We start from the raw sequence: 21,143 nt of genomic DNA on the forward strand, positions 1-21,143 counted from the left end.
AACTAGTTATTGAGTAATTGTTGTCCACAGCTTTTTCACTTAACTTTTTTTGTTAAAATTTGTTTCCAAGTGGCTATTAGCTTTTTACATTTTAAAATTGGGACATACTCAGTATTCTTCATGATGCTAATTTTCCACTAATTCCTATTTTTAATTTCCATTAATTCCTATTTTCTGAACTAATGGTAGTGCAGCATCTTGTGTTCTGATTCTTATGTTGGATTAGATATTGGTCTTAAAGTGTCTGCTGGTACGTGTAAGCTACAGAGTTGGAAGGAGTATCATGATGACTCAGAAAACACTGCTGCCTGGTTAGGAGTGCCCTCTGGAAGGGAATGAAAATATTCTGAGTTTTGAATATTTCTACATTGTCATTTGGGTCATAGCTAAAGACAGTGTATTATTAGTTATTGATTATTTTCTTGGAGTGAAATGATTGTGTTTATTTTTTTCACAGTATTGGTGAACAGTGAAGATAATATACACAAAACAGCAAAAATGCTTTTGATCCACTAAAACAAAAATAAAAACCCTTGTCGATGGAGTTTTTACAAGAATTAATGAAAACATAACTAGTTATTGAGTAATTGTTGTCCACAGCTTTTTCACTTAACTTTTTTTGTTAAAATTTGTTTCCAGGTGGCTATTAGCTTTTTACATTTTAAAATTGGGACATACTCAGTATTCTTCATGATGCTAATTTTCCACTAATTCCTATTTTTAATTTCCATTAATTCCTATTTTCTGAACTAATGGTAGTGCAGCATCTTGTGTTCTGATTCTTATGTTGGATTAAATATTGGTCTTAAAGTGTCTGCTGGTACGTGTAAGCTACAGAGTTGGAAGGAGTATCATGATGACTCAGAAAACACTGCTGCCTGGTTAGGAGTGCCCTCTGGAAGGGAATGAAAATATTCTGAGTTTTGAATATTTGTACATTGTCATTTGGGTCATAGCTAAAGACAGTGTATTATTAGTTATTGATTATTTTCTTGGAGTGAAATGATTGTGTTTATTTTTTTATTGAGCACATGCATTTTAAAGCATGTTGTGTTTCATGAATGTAAACAAATTGTGTGTGTGTATACACACACACATTTATATATGTGTGTGTGTGTGTGTGTGTGTGTGTAGAACCAGAACCATGATCTTTATATATGTGCTTATAATTATATTATTTTCTTTGTAAAATTCTATGAAATTTACGACCTGCTCAAAATTAATTCACCACAACTAGAATCCAAAATAAAAAAATTATTATCTAAAATTTCCTTCCAGATACACCTTCATAATCATACTTGTATGTGGTGATCCTATGTGACTGATTGCATTCCCTTACCATAATGACTTGAGATTCATTCTTGGTGAATCCTCAAATGTATCATTGATTCATTCTTTTTTTTTTTTTTTTTTTTTTTTTTTAATACCAGGGATTGAACTCAGGATCTTGAGCTTGCAAGGGACTACTGAGCTAAATCCCTAGCCCAGTAATTCATTCATTTTTATTGCTTAGTTGTATGTCACTGTATAGAGGTACCATAAGTCATTTATCCATTCAACTATTGAAGAACAGTTGGGCTATTTAAAATTTTGTTGCTACAAAAGTTGTTATAATATTTGTGCATTTTGTGTTTGTGACTGTGTATTTACATGTTTTCATCTGTCTGGGGAAAATACCCAGGGATGAGATTGCTAATTCTTATGGTAATTGTACACAATATATTGATTTTTTAAATCATTTCTCAGTTTGTTTCTATTTTATTTCTTTTTAAGTTCCCATTTTTATGATAAATATTGGTAGTGTGGATATATTGGGTGATTGTGAAGAAAAGTTTGCTTGTGGATTTTTAATATATTCTGGCAGAAGTCAAGGATATGCATATTTTAAAGATTTATAAAACACTTATAAATTTAAAAAAATTTTTGATGCCTGAAAAAAATCTAAGTAATCCGGAAGACTTAACTGGTCTAAATTATCAGTTTCTCTGTTTCTCAAAATTTCCACTGAAAAACTCTTATATGTGATGTGGATGAGCTAAATACATGAGGGAAATGGAAATTCGTATCCATATGTTAATTAATATGGCTTTTTATTAAGAATTATGTTTTCAAACATTTTTCAGATTTCTAAATGTCAATTTATTTAAGAAGTGGTTCTCTTTAATTATGAAGTACGCACTTCATAAAAATCAAATTTTCCTTTTTTCACAATGAAAGAACACTTTAAAATACTTTCAAATTTGCATACAAGAAGAAGAAACTATTTAAAAATGTAAGTTTTGGCTATACTTGCTTAATAAAGAATAGCTACTGCTTTATTAAGTGGTGTATTTTAAATAGTAAGGTTAGTATAAATTTTGAAAGTTAGTGAAGATTAAACATTAAATTTTGATTTATAGAAATTATTTAGTGCACAGTATATTAGTGTTTGATGTGAGTAAGATTCTCTGTCATAAAAAAATATTTTCTTTACTTGGAGAAAACCAGAGGTATCACTGGCTGCACCGTTCAGCTAGTTCTGTGATAAGATGCCAGGTGCTCTTAATAGAAACTTGAAGACAGAGTAATAATTCTCATTGAGAGGCTTCAGGAACTGGTAACATATTTAAAATATTCTCCCAGTAAAGAATAGAGAATAGATACTTTAAGGAAATGTTCATGGCACAAAAATTCTCTACTTAGTAAAGAACAATGAATAGTTGTCGTGGAGGGAATATCATTTTCCTGAATGACAGAGTATTGAGAAAAGTAACTTGGGATGAAATTTCAGGGAACAGTAAGAGGACCCTTTAACCATCGTTGTATTGTGATATTGTTATTTCATGATGAATGTGTCCTGGGATTATTAGAGGTACATTAAAGGTGGAATAAAGTGATCAGATAAAAATTCCTATCAGAGATGACCAGATTGAAAGCTACAGCATTCTATAAATTGATCAAAAATCCTAGTGTTCTCAGCACTGAGTGAAAGCTGCGTAGTGAACTCCTGGACTGCACTTTCACACAAACCTTGGCTCTATGTACTGGTAGAACTTACTTGTTCCTGAGGGACCAAACGTTTTCATCTTTCAAACATATAAATTTTACTGAAATACATGTTTTGAGCCTTCATATTGCTCCTATATGTATACTATATGCATTTTTTGTATTGATTTCTAATGTGTTAGTAGAAGAGAATGTAATTGCTTTAAAAAAAATAAAGAGAGAGAAATTTGATTTAGCCTACTGCTGCCTTTAGTGTTCTGAGAACAATAATGCAATTAGCTAGAATGTTTATCTACAACATTTAATTCCTGGGGAATATCTTCCTAAATTGCCATTACAAGTGTAATGGAAGCAGGTAATTATTTGTTGGCTTTGTTGCCAAAAATATGAAAGGCTAGATTTTCGTAAAACATGGTGGAAATACATGTATAATCATGTAAACTTACCATTGTAAACTGAATGAAGTAACTGTATTTTGTAAGCAAATACTTATGCTTGTGTTTTTAGCCACAAATGAAGAAACCTCTTATGTTACTACATATTCCACAAATGAAACTTTCAATAGATCATATTTTATTTTATTTTAACATCATCAGTGATTAAGTACACTGTATTGTCAGTACTTTTGAATTGTCAGTTTTGGGATAGTTTGGTGATATATTTTGAAAATTAAGCGTTGATTTTTATTCAGGATGCCTGTAACATCTGAGGTAAATGAATGCTTTGTATCATTATACCAGTATCAGTAAGCATTAAAGCCGCAATTTCCTGTGATATCACCTATAAAAACAATTGCTTATAGGAGTAAAGCAGAGAAAATACCTGGTAATGTCTTTATTCTCTACCTACTATATGAAAAGTCATACCTGGACAGAGTTTATATGATCATTTCTAATAATTGCTTTATTCTGCACTCATATCAGAGGCATTGTCTTTCTGCTGGAATACTTTCTAACTGAGTATGAAACACTACTACATTGTTAATCTTAAGCAATAACTTTGATAAAAGTAAAGGTTCTAATATGTTATTCAATTCATTCGACAAAACACCACAAGAAATTAAATTTTTAATCTAAAAAAGCCAAGATTAGCATATTTTAAATAGGTCATAAAGTAAAACACCTCCAAATGCTTTAACTGGTTTGAAATTCATACAATGACAAAAAGCAAATTTTATGTAAAGTAATTTGCAAAACATTGATATGGAATTGATATACAATCTTAGTGTAGAAGGAATTATACTAGTAGATTTATTATTAGGAAGATTCTATGGTTTTCTCACTGAGAGGAATAAGACTTTATTTAGTGGGAAGTTTTATATTTTAATAATTTTCTAGTATAATAACATTATAAAATAATGCGTAGCAATGCTAATGTAGTTGCTAGAAGCACACCTTTATGGAAAATTTCAAATGTTTTATCATTTACAGTTACTACAAGTCTTTAAAATTTTTTTTTTACCAGAGATCCAACTCAGGACCTTGTGCTTGCAAGGCAGGTGCTGGCCACTGAGCTAAACCCCTGGCCCAAATGTGGTACTTCTGCATGAGCAACTTTTTCTTCTTACACAAAAAGATAGCCTGTCTCTTTATGTTGTTAAAAGTTTTGCACTTGTTACCCTATATGTTTCTGAATTTTGAATGAAGTTCGCAGTCATACTAGGCAGCAGTGCCATTGCAGAAAAAGAAGCTAAGGACAGGATAAATGGAACAAATGCTGTGCTCTTCTTCCAAGTCTTGACCACCATTAAAAACAAACAGTCAAGAAGATTTTCAAGAGGAAAATAGGCAAATATGTAGAAGTCAGGGGAAAATATGAAGTCACATGACCTGCTGGGATCTTGATGAAATTTTCAGAGAAATTCAGAGCCTGTTTATTTCTCCAGAGTTGCAAATTGAAAGCCTTTTTCTAGCAGCTTCTAGTTTATTGTTACCTGTCTCCCCACCCACTTTCCCCTATTTTGTACCTCATCTGTTAACACCAACCTTCCAAAGATACTGATTTAGACTAATCCTCTTTTTTTTTCTTGTATTTTCTAAGTGCTACAAATAAATCCCACTGCCTTTGGAAAAATGTAAAGAACCACAGGAGTTGCTAATCCTCCTACCCCCAAATTGAAGATATTAGTCTTTTGAAGCCTCCCAGGGATATCTTAACTTTCTTATTAGTAGGAATTATGACTTCAAAGACAAATTGTAAAGTGTATATAAAATATTTTCTTCTATATTTCACTTCCAAGATTATGTGGGTATGTAGTTGTAGAAACTGTGATGGGCACGTAAAAAGTGGTCACCAGAGAACCATGGTGTCCTGTATTTTGGACAGGTAAGTAAAGCTGGACTTTATAGACAATTGCTGTGTTGAAATTTCTGATGGGAACTATTTTATTTTTCATATCATTTCTGAGGTCTCTATCACACCCAGAAGAATAGACTCCAAGTGTTGACATAACAAAGCAAAGTAATTTTGATACAGTTCACTTTACCTCAAAAACTAGATGGGGCCAGGGATTTTCCTCAGTGGTTCTGCCACCTGCCTCGCAAGCACAAGATCCAGAGTATGATACCTGGTACCAAAAATAAAAAACAAACAGCAACAAAAAAAGAACTAGAGCACGGAACAGTATCTCACTGAAACTGCAGGGCTGAGAATGTGTCTGTGTCAAAGAAATAAGAATAAGAAATTGTCAAATGTTAGAACAAGCAGTTTATTGGACAGCGGCCTTAGAACTCCAAAATGGAAAGTGATATGATGATTTAGCTTTGAATTTTGGTAGAAAAAAATCTGTCTAAATGGATACATATTGAGGATATACTCCTAAGTGAAATAAATAAGTCACACATGTATAAATATCAAATAGTTTTTCTGGTGTGAAAAACTTTAATAGTACATAAGATACTAATGAGATAATTGACAGTGTGAAATAGGAAGAAAAGGGCTAAAGGTGTAGAGAAAGTGGGTGAAAGGTAGGGGAAAGGTAATAAGGGAAAAATATGAGAAAATGAAAAAATGGAAATAGAATGTTTGTAAATGGGGAGGGTAAAAAGGTATGAAGGGAGGGCAGGGGTATGGAGAAAAAATGAGAACCAAGACCTGTCATGTAAAGGTACAAGATCCCCATGATGAATGTAACTGTATTGCATACCTAAAATGTACCAAAAAACTCAATGAGAGAAAAAAAAAAAAAAAGAAAAAGAAAAAGAAAAAATCCGTTTAGTAGGTCCTTCATCCTGGGATGAAAATAGTCTTTGTAAATGTATCGACAATATATGGCCCTACAGTCTACCTTGAATGATATATTTTTTTTCCAACTGACATGAGTTACAATATCTTTTTTCTTGTGTGTGTTAACATTTAAAGCGTGGGAAAGGTTTTTATATTAAAATCTTCAGCCAAAGTTGGATAGTGGTGTTTCTCTTGCTATTTGTTAACTATTTTTTTCTGCTATTAATTACAAACTTAAAAAATAATTAATGGTGATGCTATCAACATTACCTTATAATGTAATGTTTTGCATTTTGCCTTTTTTTGGGCTCCCAATGTTTTCTGGGTATTCAAGTTTTTGACATCTTCTGTTGCTGATTAATCATCTAATTTAATTTATGTACTCTGGTATAGAGCACCATTGTGTGTGTGTTTTGTTTTGTTTTGTTTTGTTTTTTTTTGCTTTTCCATATTTTGCTTCATTGGTTTACTCCTGAAAAAAGATCTGACATATCCAAAGGATCTTTCAGAATTAAATATTTATTTAGGCAACCAGATTAGACCAGATGTAGGTTATGTGAAATAAAGGAATACTCTTTTTTAATTGTCATCCTTTCTTTTGCATGGATCTTTTCTCTTTCTGCAGTTGTGTCTCCCTAACCATCCATGCTTCATTTTTGCTCTCTATGTACCTAGTCCTATTTCCATCTTCATTCTTTTTAACTGTAGTGGAAACCATAACTTCCTCTAGGTTGAATTTATTCATGTATTCTAATTAGAAATAAAAGTCTGGAATGGACCTTATACAACAGGACAATCCTGTATTTGTAAGTAGAAAGTATATGGAGCTGGAAATTGTGGGTTTAGAAATCATTGAAATTATTATTTATCTAAAGTTCAAACTGATGTGGATAGTAAAATTTTTCTACTTCAGTTAATACTCAGAGCTTTAGTTAAAATGTAAAATTTTTTAATGAATCATGTGAAACTCTCAGGGATACAGATGATTTTTAAAATATTGTTCACAGTAGGAGCTAATAGTAATTAGCAAATTAGCAAATTAGCTGTTTTTTAGCTTTGACTCTAAAATTTTTATTATTACAAAAGATCTAATCTTAAATACAGTATATTTTGACTGTAAAATACAATTTTAAATGTTATGAATTATATAATCAGACAGTAATACAGAACATAATTATTTATATTCCTATTTCATCATTTTAAGGTCTGTTTTACAAATGCTGTGTATCAAATATTAAAATTTGTTTAAATTTGTAATTAAAAGCAGAAAAAAGTTAGCAAACAGTAAGAGGAACACCACTGCTGTTTACTAAATGATTAATAATACTCAATATACATAAAAAATGACTGGCACTCATTCTAATACCAAATGTGTTGAAGATTTCATGTGAGCCCCATGGGGCTCAATTTTCACTCTAACAGTGGAAAGTGTTGGACTTACACACTGAGGTGCTCTCCTGACCGTAACTGTTTAATACTGATAATCTTCTCTCTTTCTCTTTACACTTAAACTATTTCTTTGGCATTTCAGGAGTGGGGAGGAATGTCGTCATGTTCATTCTTATATATGATAAGGTGAACAAGAAGCCATCAGAATGACCCTAATTTCCAAATTTAAAATGTGTTGACTAATGCAATAAATTTGTGTTTAAAGCAGAGGCAATGAGTATCTAACCAGAAGATCAGGGCAGGAAGGCCTCTGAGATAATGCATGGTCATTTTTTCAGCAAGTCAAAATAATCATCAAGGAGGAATGTATTTCCTTAATGCAGTCCTGAGAGTTTATGAGTCCCTGGGATAGTGCTCATCAATAAAGGAAGAAAATGGGAAAAATACAGTTCAGTTTTTAAAATTCATTTTAAGTCCCTTAGCTTATGTCATGCCATTATTATTATTATTGTTATTATTATTATTATTATTATTATTATTACTACTGCTACTACTACTATTATCATTTCTGGAAGGGTTAATTTCATGTTGCAGAGGACAGTATAATTATTAGAAGTGACTATAATTATCATAAGTGGTTGTATAGTTTCATTTATTACCTTAGTATATTAGATCATTATATCAGACTTTTACTCTAGTTGAAAAGGCATGTGATAAAAAGAATTACAATTGACAAAAATCTTATACAGTATATAAAAAAAGCAAAATGATATTCTTACTTTCCAGGGGTGAAGAGACAGTCAACTAGAATTAATTGCTGTGTTTAAAGCAGGCGTTTTATAACAGAGAACCATCACTATATATTGTTTCTGAGACACCTTGTGAATAACTGGCAGTTCATGCTGGGGTGGCCGCAGCTCTTTGTGCCTTCCAAACCAGTCATTGTGCTCCTAATTAGAATTGTATATTGGTGGTAGTGGAAATGGGGGAGACTATCAATGTTACTTTGTGTTAAAATTTTAATCGCACAAGTTAGGACATTCAGAATTATGGTTTCCATGGTAACCACAACACTGAGCCCTGTGTGAAGGCATTACAGTGGGGGTCTCTGATTAAAAGAAAGTAAACCAGAAGTGAAACAAAATGCTCCATATGTGCAGCTAAAGTTACCCAAAAGTGTGTGTGTGTGGGGGGGATACAGTTCCCTTGTCCTTAATTACATTTGCTTAATGGTATATCATGTCTTTTTGTCGTACACTGAGCATTCTTATAATTCTGTGAATGTGCTGTTTTCATTATATTTTAAATGATTGTTTTTCTAGTTTTTTTTTGTTAAACATTTTTTTTTTCTAAAGTAACCTCTGGTTCTGACCTTGGGAGCTTGTGACATTCATGTGGAAGAAAGACTTTTTGCTCTCACTGAAAACAAATTTTTAAAAGTTGCTGGAAACAATTATAATACTTCTATTTTCCTACCTTTTCACTTAGGTTTAAGGTCCTATTTAATGTCTTATTAAGTGAGTTTTTATTATCAATGTGAAAGAAGTCCTAAGCCTTAAATGAGACTGTTTAATTCAGAATATATAAAACACTAAATTTGTGAAAGGATTGTTTCAGTGAAAATAGTTGCAGTAGCTGTCTTTGGTCACTAGAGATGCAGTGCGTTTGGTGCATAATTGTCCTTTAAAAATTTCTAGTCAGGAAGGGGATAATAATAATCATTAAATCATTGTTACCTTTTTTGTTTCACTTTAGGTAAAATGGGATATTTAGTGGAAAGTTTTATGTTTCGTACAGGTAAATATGTATACCAGCACGACTGAGAAATGTTTGCCTTATGAAACAAAAGATACCTACTCAAATAAGGAATTCTCTTGTGTTGAAGTAGTGCTTTATTGAGCAACAAGTATGGTTTCATTTTGCTAAATTTCATCTTTTATCTAAATTTATCTACTAAGAAGCACATGCTGTATGATAGTTTTGTTGGAAATAAACTAAAGGATATATATTTTATCTGTAAATGTAAAAATATCAGACTAATATTTCTAATGATATATTTCAAAAAGCTAGAGTATACGCATATCACGTAATGGGAATTCAATTCTTTTCTATGAATACTGATGTGTGGTTGAATTCAAATGTGTCAGTCTTTAATATTATGTAACAGACTATTAACCTTTTTTCCATTAACCTTTTGAAAGGGTCAGCTTTCTTTCTTGAGGTAATGATTGTTTATTTATATATCATTTTTGCATAATTTACTTGCATGACAAAATCTAGTTATCAAATCCCATGCTTTGAAATATTTAAACAATTTTTCCCCGAACATCTGAATATCTGATATTCCATTCCACTTTGAAATAGTTGCAGTATTATCTACTTGGGTCCACTATGTAACACACTTTCCTGTGTATGAATTTTAATTGAGTTGAGGATTTTCCGTTGATGAGATCTAGCTATGAGTAAGGTGATTGCAAAATGTAGTTGGTACACATGGCTACAGTGGGCTCCTGTGTCACATCCCGAGACGAGGCAGTGTCAGCCATGCTAGGATATATGCATGGCTCCCTAGATAGAGTGACACTACTAAAAATTAACCCTACTAAAATTAACAGTACTAAAAATTAAAATTTTGTTTCCTTTGGGTGTTTGGGTGCATCTTTGTCACTTTCTCATTCCTGAGAGAGAATACCTAACACCCATAACTTAAATGAGGAAAAGTTCACTTGGCTCACAGTTTGTAGAGCTTTCGGATCATGGCCAACTGGCTCCAAAGCAGGGTGACAAGGAGGAGGATCATGGCAGAAACAGCTCATGGGATGGCAGAAGGAAGTGAAGACTGATCCAGGGAGGAGGGAAGGAGACTGACCCTTCCATACCACTCCACCAGTGACCACCTCCTCCAAGCAGGCTTTGCCTTCCAACATCACATTTGGCTATAAACCCATCAGGGAACTAATCCACTGCTGAGTATCACACTGCTGTGATCCAGTCCCCTGCCCGCCAAATCCCTACCTGTGTGTGCGTGAGGCTTTATGGGGACATCTAGGAATAAACCATAACAGTGCCTAAATATGGGAGAGGAAAGGAGAGCAGCTGGGTGTGTCATTGCCCCTTCTCTCACTCATTTGTTAGAAAAGTCACATCATTCCTTCAGTGCTGTGAACAAAGGCTGGTAGATTCCAGGAAGTTACATTCAGTGCTATTCCTTTTTCTTAAAAAACAAAACAAAACAAAACATGAATTCAAGGTCTTTTCATCTTTATTTATTCAATCTATTAAATTGTCAAACGAATCTTTACCTACATATGGTATTAATCTGCTTAGGCCACTGTAACTTGGAGGCTTAAATGGGAGGATTTATTTTGTCACAACTGTACAGACTAGAAGTCCCTCATCAAGGCTCTCTTCTTGGCATATCTTCCTGCTCTGTACTCACACAGCCTGGTGCACACAGGTTTTGAGAGCTCTCTGGTGTGTCTTGTTAAACACTGTTCATCCTATAAGGGCTTCAGCCTTGTGAGACAATAAGTATGCAATTAGTCTCTGCCATGGTGTCCTCCTACACAACATCTAAACCATTGGAATCTCGGAACTAATAAGTGAATTTTCCTGATGCACTGCTTCCAAAACCTTTGGAGTCTCTCAGGCTATAAGCATATAACTCAGCTTTTGTTTTGCTCCGAATGGCCTCACATTTGATCTGGTGGCAAGGGGAACCAACTATGTAATTAGAGGGTGGGAGAATTCAGTCACCTTCTAACCTGGAAGGAGGGTTAGGAGATCATCTTAATTGCCAGTGGCCAATGGTTTAATCAATCATGCTTATGTCATAAAAACTCCATCAAAATCCAAAGGACTATCTTTAGAGCCCTTTGGGTTTCGTAGCCAGATAGAGCACCAGGGAGGGAAATAGGCCTGGAGAGGGCACTGAAGCTCTGTTTCTCCTCTCCTGGTGGGTGGGAAGGGATTTGTGTGGTTGAGCCCTTATCTTGTGGGGCTTGTGCTAAACTCAGACAGATGGGGTTGGAATTGAACTGAAGTATGGGACTGCTTGTTACCTGGGAGATATGGAGAACTAGTGTGTAAGAAAAACTCTCACACATTTGGTGACCAGAAGTACTGAGAGGAATATTAGTGTAGAGAGGAGATGCGAGTTTTCCTAATAAACTTTATGACCTCATTGAACCGAAATGTCTTCCATAGAAGCTCCAACTTCAATACAGTCATATTGTGGATTAGGGCTTCAGTAAGTATATTTTATGGAGACTTAATTCATCCTGTGTCAGTCTCTGTAAAGTAGAGCTTGCAATAATAAACAAGTTTCTGATAGGGTATTTATACCAATCGAAAGACCATATTACTCAGTTTTCCTAATAAATACATAATTGTGAGGTGAAGCAACTTCTCTGATGGAAAAGAATAGCGTTTTGAGTAAAGAATATATATGTAATGCGTAGCACTGAAAGCTAACAGCCTGGTGGGTTTACAGGGGGTCTCCCCAGGCAGTAGTGATGCATGATCTAGAGAAGAAAAACAGCTCATGTAAAAAACCTTGTTCATGTTTTCCAGTATGAAGAGTAATAGTATCTTGCTATTTTCCCATTGCAGCTCACCTTTTGGTCTACAAGAATACAAGAGTAAATCTGTGGTCTATGAAACTTATTCAGTTGAATTTAAAGCAGTTTCCCTGAAGAAAAATACATAGTCAGGCCATTTGACACTTTGTTGTCCTGGTTTTAATATTTAGTTTATTGTTATAGAGGATACCTCTCAATGCTTCTGCCAGTGAGTGCAACAGTCTTTCAATGCACCATGTTTTATCACCACTCTGCATTGCAAAAACCTTAATACATTAAGTAGTTTAATCTGAATCAATGCCACATTCATTTTGGTCCTTTGCAGAAGGTGTCTACTAATACCAGTCAAAAGAAAAAAAGTTTTCAATTATCAAGGCAAAAGTTATCACATTAATAATTAATGACTCAAATAGAAAGCCTTTTTGTCTTTTTATAATTCTACTGTGTTGCAGGTGTCCCTGTATTATGATCTAAGATACATGTGAGAATATCACATAATATGATAGAATAAGGACAGGCAACTGAGACTGAGAAGTCCTCAAACAGGGACGAGCATGCTTCTGCTGGACATTTGATTAGAAGTCTTTACTAAACCCTTTTCTAGACTTGATCTAAGAACTTTTTAGTAATATTTACCTACCTGCATGAAGAGGGATGAATTAACTGAGGAGAGACTCTTATGTGAGTCCTAGGTGCCAACAGTCTGGAGCCAAGGCTGCTTGTTCATTGAGGAGAAATAAAAAAAAATAAATAAAACAATTCCAGAGTATAATGGATCATGATTTTACATTGAATAAATGATTAAGTAGAAAGACAAACCTGTAGTGGCTTTGATGTAACTTTTCAATTGGTGTTAAGAAATAATATTCAATTGTAATCAACATTACTGAAACTATGTACATTTCTTATAAAAGAACATATTTCTGTGAGAAGTATTCTAGGTAAACTCAGCACGGAATTGTAACTGTGTTTGTTGTGGTCTAGGTAGCTCAGAGATTTTATATATATATTTTAAACTGTTTTCACACATTCTCTTTGATTTGGATCCTAATATAGTCATGAGACAGAAATACAAAATATAATACATAATACATATGTATATATTATATACATGGAAGGTTAATCCTTTGAAGTATAAATTGTTTAAACTGAGAGACATAAAGTATAATTTGGAATCAGATTCTGACCCTAGTTTTACCAAATTCTTGTGTTGAGAAGCTTCTTTGTATAAAATTCAAAACATGTTTTTCACATTGCTTAAATGCTAAGCCTTCTGATAATTAACATTACTCAGTTTAGTGGTCAGCCACAGCAGAAAAAGAATGCATTTTGTTTTGTATAATCCAACATCTGGCTGTGACTAGGATCCTAAGCCTACCAGATATGCTTTTTGCCGGATGTGACTTATGGTTACATATTATATTGTATTTAGTTCAGCCAAGTGTATTTGATAAGAAGTTAAAGATATTTCCAGGAATAAACAAACCTCAAGCAGTTTGTACAGTTATTCATTGAAAGGGTAAAACATTCATAATAAAAAAGTTAACACTGAGGATGCTCTGGACACCTGCTATTTGCATATAAATTATCTTGTTTAACCTTCACATCAACTTTGTGAGAACAGAATCTTTGCTTCTCCCATGATAGGTGAGAAAAATGAGGAAACAAAGTTTGTGGAAATTTATTGAGCTAACTTATGAAGGAGCCAAGCTGTGTTCTAACTTAAGACCAACATGCTACATGCACATTATTAATTTTTCTCTAGTTTCTAGTATAGCTTTTATCCTGCCCATAAGAATAATTTGAGTAGTTAAATTTCATAGATCATTTTTAATTCTTTTAATATATAATGGGAGAGTACTTGTTACTTGTATGAGTTATCAATATACCTAATAGATGATGTATCCTATTGAGGGAAATGGATGACAATATTTTATCAATCTGTATTTCCTTGGTTAACATGCAGATTGTTTTATGCTGAATTTAAAATTGTTTTTGCTGTCTTTGTGCTGATGGTGCATATTTTATAAAAAAATATGGTGCTGTGTCATTTCCAGATCATATCTTTTTTTTTTTTGCAGTATACAAGAAACATATTTATTTTTTTTTCAGCTTTAATTGAGTTTATTGGTACATTTTAGGGATACAGTACAGTTACATTCATTGTTGGGATCATGTACCTCTACATGGCAAGTCTTGATTCTCATTTTTTCCCCTTACCTCTGCCCTCCCTTCACCCCCTCCTCCCCTCCCCAGTATCATTTTTAATTTCACTTTTTTCCTATTTGTCAAAATATAACAATATGTAATGTGGCTAATAAATCTTTGGGTTTATTAAACATTTGAATCATCATACATTCATATTTAGAGAGTTAAGAGTGGTTTGAATCATTTTCACTGTGTTCGCTAAAAAATATTCTGCAACACTTATTCAATAAGCCAGATTAGTGAAACCATAAAACACTGCTAGTATTGTTCTTTAATAGGTGAGCTTATCTCCTTTAACGGCTAAATGATGTCATTGGTATTTCCTTTTGCTAGTAGTAGTATGCCGCATGCCACAAATCATTCCATGGAACCAAATGTTATAAAAGAGAGTATAAGGTTTTTATGTTTCAACTAAGGTTAAAAATAACAAAATAAAATAGTATTATAATTACTGAACTCTTATTTTATGGCCTTTATTGAATTCCTGTGGCATTCTAAGGAAGGAAAATGATTATACTATTTATTCAGTGAAAGTCTTGTACCTTGGTTTCAGTGATACATTTTACATTCAATGCCTAATTCTAATACAATGAAATGTTACAAGGGTTTAATATAATTTTGAAGAGCTAGTAATAGAGACAATTTGAGGTACTTTTTTTTTCTAATTTGAAGCTAAGATTGGAGCCACATGGAACAAGTTTCATTAAAAAACAATATTAATGTACTTAAAAATGACTAGCTTTCATACTGCAAAAGTAGATATCCTTATTTTTGACGTTTTCTCTGTTTTGGAAATCCACAATGAGAAAATAGTCTCCTCTCTTCAAGATTTGAATGATATCTGAAAGTGCAGTATAATTAGTATAATAGTTAATCCCTGAGTTTCTTTCCTAATTTATAAGAAGCTTCAAATTTCTAGGTCCTTGTTTTGCATGGTTTTTCTCATGACATCTTGATGATATCTTAGAGATGTCCGCAAGAAAAGAAAACAGCAAATTGTGAGCCAGTTTTTAGTTTACATTGCATCCTGTTTTACCTTCCAAATCTTCATAACAGTACTTTCTCTGTCATCACTGTAGAGCAACTTGAAGGATTGGAAAAAAAGCAATAGAGATTGAAATGCATTTGTCTTACATTCTCAAGTATAAATATGTGTAGTTTATAAACGAGTGAGTGAATTCATTAGAGAATAGACAAACATGTGACTGAAGAAGTAAATGAAAGGATCCTTTGTAAATCATGAACTCAAAATTATAAATTAGTTTCCTATGACAAACATTCTGTAGACTGGTTTTATGAGGAAAGTATCTGGAAAAATAGCCATCTTAGGTTGGTGATTCTATATTACGTCATTTCTGGAACCAGAAGACAGGGATGGTTGGGTTAGGAAGAGAAGAAAAGGAAAATAGAAAAACATGTTAATAAACCTAGTATTATTTATTAGATAGATGTATGAATCTCAAAAAATCTTTCTCCAAAATATAACATACTGCAAAAGTTGTTTTCAAAGATTTATTAAACTAACCATTATACTCTTCTGTATGCAGGTTTTTTTTTTTTAACTCTTTTCCTACTCTTTCTTTACCTCCAATGAATTCTGAATTTTGAGATTTATTGGCTTAGACCTTACCTCTCCAGTTTGGTCCCAGGTGGTCAGTGAGGAGCTGTCCACCGCTGACCCTCTCCTGAACATTTGCCCTTCACAGTGTATTAGCTGTCACCCAGTCCTCGGCTCCCACTACCTTATTTTGCAGTGTACAGAGATAAATTTGGTTATTCTTTGAATGAGAATGAATTACCAGAAACCTCAACTCCCTTTTCCAGCTTTTATTGATATGAGGGAATGGTTTTGAACTATAGCATGTTTTTCTCTCTTAAGGCTTATAAAAATGTTCCTAATGAGCATTTAAATTCAAAATTAAAATTTTAAACAATATTTTTTAGCTTAAAATCATTGATACTGACCATTGATACTGATCATTGGAAATTAAAATTTTAAACAATTTTTATTTATAATAGTACAAATGATGTATCTTAAAATCAGATACTGATATGTGTGCTTTTATATTTAGATTCAAATCTGAATTAAGTGATAGCAATACAATGAGAAAATAACTTAGTTGGTACAATGCCAGTGTATTTTTATTGCTTCTTGCTAAGTCTAGCATGCTGTTAAACTTATTTATGAGAGCACTGATATTATTCTTATAGATTAATTTCAAATGAATATTAGTAATTTAGAAAGCTGTTGATTCTTTAGCCTAAAGTTATTGACTTTGATGTCTAAATAATGAAATTTTCATATTAATTCTGTCATCTTGACTCAACATGTCATTAAGAACAGTCATTCTGGCTGTGGAATTATGATGTTGGCTATTCTGTCTAAAACTGTATCTGCCTAGTTTATTAGTTTGCTTTTCCAATTATATTTTAAATAAAGTGAAGTTATGCTTAGAGATCATACAAAGTCCCATTTTTTGAAAAATACTAAGATTTTAATATCCCTGTCATCATAAGCTTTTCTTTTTCATGTTTATCCAGAATGACACATTTGCTTTTTAAGCTGTTAGGATATTCCTAATTTATTCATAATCCAAAGTACTATTTCATATGAACTATACAAAGGAAATGTGTCCAGAAATCCTATTTGTGTAGTAGTCAAAGTGTTTTAGTTACACTCAAAGACATCTCTTTATTTTTCACTCTGTTTAGGCAAAATTTTAAAAAAGTATGATGCAAGCTGTTCAAAAATCAAAATTTGAATTAGGAAATATCATGATTTATATTAAAATAAAATCAACAAAAAAATAAAAAAATAGAAAAAAAATCAACAGTGATTTGTTCCATCAGGTTATTTCCAAAGAATGCTTTCTGCTGTGTCATTTAACGAAGTGCTTTCTGTATATTTTATGTGCACTGTTTAAATTCGAGTGTTTGGGAACTGAAATTCAACCTGGAGCTTAATTAAGTGATAACACAATGGGAACTTTAGGATAGATACTATAGTTACATTTTGTCTGTGAAGATGGATGTGCTATATTAATTTTTTGCAATAATTCATCTGAGCCCTTACCTTTATGTTTGAAATCTCCTTTGAATCAAAATTCATAAACAGCTGCTCAAATCAGAATTCTGGCAATTGTAAGTTCAGGAAAAATTAAAATTCTAGAAGTTATTTGTACTTACATTTATTCTTCATTTTAAAATAATTTAGGCAAAGTGTTTTTTAGCTCGTGTTTTTAAAACTTGAAAAATTTGTAAGCATCACTTCATCAAAATTAGGAAAGTAATGTGTCTCAGTACTCCTATTTTATCTATAAACAAGACTAGCTCTGTAATTTCAGAACACAGCGTGAGCATGATACTGTGAGCCTTGTCAGGGAACTCACTTTCTCCTCTGCATGGGCCCCCCGACCCTACCCACAGTGGGAAGTGAGCTCCAAGTGACTTCTTTTTACCTGGCCCTGATCTCTTTAACTCGATCAGGATTGAGTCATGAACCCTTGCAGTGGGCCTGCCGAGTTTACTCTCCTGCAGTCAGCAAATCAGTTTCTTGTCCTGCTCAGAAACTGCTGCCAGGTGTCCTCCCAGTCTGGGTCTTCTTCGTACCTTGGCTCAGGTGTTTTCTCAGGGGCACAGCTGCTGGTGTGGCTGTGGTGGGATGCAGTGGGCTGCCAGGTGGGAGCAGGAGTTACCAGAGGAGACTCAGGGAGCCTGACCCCTGGAGGTACCAGATTTCGGCCTGTGTGAAGTAAGACCTCAGTCCTCCTGCGCATGCTCTATGATGTCACCTCTTTCATTCTGAACTAATTTGTCAGTTTTTGTCTGTGTTCCATGATGGTGATATTTATGAAGAATACAGGGTGATTGTTTTATAGACGGTCCCTGAATGTTTTTTTTCCCCTTTCAGTTTTCTCATGATGAAATTCACATTACAATTTTCATTTTTGGAAATGCAGAAATGCAGAAATACCACAGAAGTTATATAGTGCTTTCCTGTTGCACATATCAGGAGATCGTTGATGCCGGCAATGATAATTTGTCATTCCTGCTTCCTCCGTGGAGATTATGTTGGATCAAATACCACAGAAGTTATATAGTGCTTTCCTGTTGCACATATCAGGAGATCGTTGATGCCGGCAGTGATAATTTGTCATTCCTGCTTCCTCCGTGGAGATTATGTTGGATCGGAGCATACATAGTTAGCCAAATTTTTATTTCCTTAATATATGAATAACTGGTTATTTATAATGTGAGAAGACCTGTGTTAATACCTCTGAGAACCCCTCTCTAAATTTGAATTTTTAAGGACATGTACTTGGCTTTGCATACACTTTAGGCTAATGGCTCTTTCCTTCTTTATCTTTTGTCAGAAAGAGTAGCGGTTCCTTCTACCTTTTACATGAAATTCTGTTTTCTCCACATTCATGAGCTGTCAGAACTTTCAAGCACATCGTAAGCAGAGTTCCTGAAAGGACTGCTTATATTTTATTTACTGACTGTCTGGAAATATTTGCGTATTTCAGAAATTTTCCAAATAAATTTAGAAGTAATATTACCGAAAAAAAAACCACTTAAAAATTTCAGACAATACTATCAGTCCATTTCAAGATAAGAATCCATCACATTTTTAAGATTCTTCTTGTTTAGATTTAAATTTAAGAATATGTTAACCCTCATCCATTCTTGTTAACAAATATGAAACAAGTTTTGAATTCTGTGTCTCAGCCCTCCAACTAAGTGGACTTGGCTTTTTTTTTTTTTTTGTCTCGGAAAGGTTGTTGTTTGGTCTGAGTTACTGTGCACTACCAATGTTAGTTAACTGGGGTAAGCCCTGTGAAAGGGGTGAGCATTGAGTGTTCTCAGAGTGCTGTGTGGACATGTGACTCCACTACTTTAGAGGGGGAATATATGTCTTAATATTTCTTTGCTGAAAATTCTGATTTCTGAAAATTCTGATTTCTTTACTAAAACAATGGTTCATGTGTTTTTTAATTGCTCTTTGAAACATATTTAGAATGGTTACTCTAAAGTTTCTGTCAGATAATTATAACAGGCGACTTCCCAGGCATCTTGGCATAGACATCCATTGATATTCTCTTTATCTTAAATTGAGGTGTTCCTGGTTCACCCCACATGACCTTCACTGAAACCACTATTCTGAGGGCAGATAATGGGGTGACTTGGTGTAACATATTGAAGGTGGAACTTTAGGCTCTTGGCCAGCAAGGGTGGGGCTAGTTCTAGAGGTCTCAAGTGATTGCCTAGAGTAGAATGGTGTCTAAATGTTTTCTGCATTAATATACTGGCCCTTCCCTGGTTCTTTGGCTCAAGAGAGCTTGCTTTAGTTTGGTTCTTTTTTTTTTTTTTTTATGTATTGGTGTTTTCAGGTAACCCAAGGTCTTCTGCTCCTCATCTGAAAACATGAGACAAAAAGAAAACCCAGGAAATCCAGTACCACATTGTCCCTTAAATTTCAAATCCCTAACCCATATGCTTTTGTTCTATCCATCTTTCAGTCTTCCATTTATTTGATGTATATCTTCCAAGGTTGTTAATTTTACCTAGCTTGAGGAACAGAAAACAAAATATGTCTACATCTTTTTCCTTGAAACAGATTTTGTAATTTTACTGAGAACATTTCTAGATACTGCTGTGTTCTCCGATTTTAGGAAGAAAATATCTGTTTTAGTAAGATGCCTGCATGTGATTGATTCATACCTTGTGCCATCATGTTTCTAAATTCACATTATCTTCATTTTAGTTTGATTGCCTTACACTTTCTGTAACTGAGAATACTTGCTTTTTAGTGATCAGTCTAATTCATTTGACATCTGTATATATTCAATAGAAAACATTCTTCACCCTTTATTTCTTCATAATTTAATGTTAAATGTGTTAAGAAATGACTTCAGATTTTCTTTTTAAAACTATTGTATATTTCTCTTTTCATTTTCTTCTTTTATTCTTTCCCTTGTCATGAGTCTTGATAACTTAGAATAAGGTATGAAGTTGGTGGTTGGATCTGCCTGGTTTGAGGCTAATTTACCAAATTCACACATATTTGGCAGTTGTGTGCAGTTTACCTGTGATTATTGTGAATGTTTATGTCTAAAAAGGCCTATTTCTGTTATTAAATTAAAGCGCACATTTATGACTTTAAGTTAACTCTGGAAGAATGAGACAAGTCTGAAACTGATCTCAGAAGTTAACAATCTTCCACACATAATTCTTAAGGGTCAGAAAGCATGACCTTAAAATGGGAACAAGGATTCTACCTTTCCTGGAGAAATGGATATAATAACAACAGGCTCCTCCCTCCCTCTGGTTTGTATCCGCGTCTGGTTAAACTCCATTAAGTTTCAGAAAGTCTGCAATAGTACATATTCCCTAATATAAGATACTTTGGCTCCTGTGTGTTAATTGGAAGCTCTAGTACTAAATATATATTAATTATTTTGAAGTGGAGAGCTGGAATTGGAAATATTTATTTCTTAAGGGCCAGCGATTTAGCTCAGTGGTTCCACCGCCTGCTTCGCAAGCACAAGGTCCTGAGTTCGACCCCCAGTACGAAGAAATGAGTGAGTGAATGAATGAATAAATGAAGTAGTTTTTCAGTTAGTTTCTTATAAAATACATAATTTGGTTTTTCATTTTTAGGGTTCAGAATAATGATAGAAGTCATTTTTATTGGGAGTGCTTGGTCTTAAAAACAGGGCATAGTAATTTTGGTATATATATATATATATATATATA

At 33.5% G+C, this 21,143-nt stretch overlaps 1 protein-coding gene and 1 long non-coding RNA gene across 10 annotated transcripts in view; one reads left to right on the forward strand and one right to left on the reverse strand.

The window, feature by feature from the left end:
• The window catches only part of Adgrl3 (adhesion G protein-coupled receptor L3), an 811,341-nt gene that overhangs the window by 179,748 nt on the left and 610,450 nt on the right, over nt 1-21,143 (forward strand). The window lies entirely within an intron of this gene.
• LOC117284240 lies at nt 10,856-18,172 on the reverse strand. 3 transcript variants are annotated; one of them, XR_004515323.1, is made up of 5 exons: nt 17,846-18,172; nt 17,461-17,519; nt 15,424-15,471; nt 12,820-12,894; nt 10,856-11,115 (listed from the first exon to the last, which is right to left on the reverse strand). It is a non-coding gene; the product is annotated as an uncharacterized LOC117284240 (long non-coding RNA). The 3 variants fall into 3 exon arrangements; XR_004515324.1 differs by lacking the exon at nt 17,461-17,519 and having other exon boundaries at nt 10,860-11,115; XR_004515325.1 differs by lacking the exons at nt 15,424-15,471; nt 17,461-17,519 and having other exon boundaries at nt 10,865-11,115; nt 17,846-18,169.

Source organism: Fukomys damarensis, unplaced genomic scaffold, assembly GCF_012274545.1.
Source record: "Fukomys damarensis isolate Sample0158 unplaced genomic scaffold, DMR_v1.0_HiC HiC_scaffold_35, whole genome shotgun sequence".
Classification (NCBI taxonomy): Eukaryota; Metazoa; Chordata; class Mammalia; order Rodentia; family Bathyergidae; genus Fukomys; species Fukomys damarensis.